Genomic DNA, 1,841 nt, shown 5'->3' with positions numbered 1-1,841 from the left:
CCCTCTCTTTAAGCCCTCACCCCCACCCCATTCGCTCTCTCTTAAAATAAATAAACTGTTTTTAAAATATAGTTTAAAAAAAAAGAGTAAATTCAGCCATTCCAGGTTAAATTCAACCAATTTAGAATTTGTCATCTCTGCTTTTCTCAGAGAAATAGCATATAAGTTCCCAAAGAAGAGTCATCATAAGAAGCAGGAGTAGGAATGCTTACTTCGGCAGCACGTATACTAAAACTGGAACCATACAGAGAAGACTCGCCTGGCCCCTGCCCAAAGATGACACACAAATGCATGAGGCCTTCCATATTTTTATCCTGTTATATGCCCTGTGTCTGTTTTCCAATAAAAATAAATAAATAAAAAAGAAAGAAAAGAAACTGAAGGAAAAATAAAAAGAAGCAAGGGTGGGAAGTAGGAGCTCAGAGGTGAAGGGAAGGTAGCTGATTCTCCCCTATAGATCCTGGGTCCTACACTCTGCTGCCATCTAGTGAGATTCCAGTCCCAGTCAATGCTCAGATGTGTCTTCAGTCCACACTGGCATTCGCTGAGGCAGCCAACTTCCCACCTGGTCTTTGATTTTATGGTCCACACTTCTTTCCTCTGTAGTGTCCCTCAACAAGGATATGAGACTTTCTCCGATCTATCAGGTCTCTCTCTCTCTCTCTCTCTCTCTCTCTCTCTCTCTCTCCCTCTCACAGCTAACAGATGTCCTCCTTAAGAATATGGAGAAAAATTAGCACACTATGCCACCCCAGTACCACTAGAGTTCCGTTAAACCCTCTGCCCCTAACTCTATTTTATGGCATTCCTGACATGGTGACATGGGGACTCCATGATACTGAGAAGTGGCCTTCTTGTGTGACTCCAGGCAGGAAGTGAGAGAGAAAAGAGACACTCATACTTCCTGGGGAGTCCATCCTCCCTCCTCAGAGACCTTCACACCCGTTCAGCATTACCATTATCTCCTCAATTCATCTCCTTTTTCTAGCCCACAGAAGGTTCACCATTCCTGTTTTGACTGGGTTTATTTTTGTTTGTGCGGGATTTATGTTTTACAACTTTAATAAAATATTTTAAATATTCCATACACATTGAAAACCCTACAGTACGTTACAAATGTGTGTAAGGCAAGGCATTCCCTACATGCCCGGTGATGATGCTGATGTTCTACTAGTGCCCTGCCAACAGACTGCTGCCATACATTTGAACATTCGGCACTTCAATCGAGAAACAGATTGTACCAAATCCAGGGCTTTCAAAGCGAAGTAAAATAGAGCAGTTGAGAAATGAAAGTATTACTGATAAAACAAGAATTTAAATTTATGGTTCAAAATGAGAAATTTATACTTTCTATTCTAAGCTTCTCAACACTAGTTGAGAAATAAAAAAAAAAACTAATAAAACCTGACTCTTGGTTGCAGCCCATTTAATTTTTAACTGCAAAATCCAGCCTGTATATTATGAAAACAATTCTTCTCCTTCAATAGCTATTGGCAAGAAGATGAAGATTTTCTGCACAGGCCCCTCACAATGATTCATAGACACCATTTCCTTCTGGACCAAGTTACCAGACCTTTGGTCACAAACATAGCTTCATAAATCTTGAAGATAAGCAATAGCCTAAGTGAAAGTGCCTACAAACAAGATTTTAATATATATGAGGATGAACCCACAAAGAAGCACACAAAAGCCAGTGTACCCTCTTTCCCCCACTCACCCCATTCTCTGAAAAATTCAAACTGTGCAGTGTGAAAATGTAAGAAGAACATGAATTTACTCAACTTGGCTTGTCTGGCTGGTTAGCATAAATACACATATGAAGTGGTTTTTACATGAAGCAG

At 40.2% G+C, this 1,841-nt stretch overlaps 1 non-coding gene across 1 annotated transcript; it reads left to right on the top strand.

The window, feature by feature from the left end:
* The first annotated feature begins 204 nt into the window (after window positions 1-204).
* On the top strand, window positions 205-311 carry LOC121027867 (U6 spliceosomal RNA). Its single transcript, XR_005788954.1, has one exon. It is a non-coding gene; the product is annotated as a U6 spliceosomal RNA (small nuclear RNA).
* The last annotated feature ends 1,530 nt before the right edge of the window (window positions 312-1,841 follow it).

Source organism: Herpailurus yagouaroundi, unplaced genomic scaffold (genome assembly GCF_014898765.1).
Source record: "Herpailurus yagouaroundi ecotype Mexico unplaced genomic scaffold, PumYag 77, whole genome shotgun sequence".
In the NCBI taxonomy this organism is placed as follows: Eukaryota; Metazoa; Chordata; class Mammalia; order Carnivora; family Felidae; genus Herpailurus; species Herpailurus yagouaroundi.
Note: the sequence above shows the minus strand (reverse complement) of the source record. Positions and strands in the feature narration are given on the sequence as shown.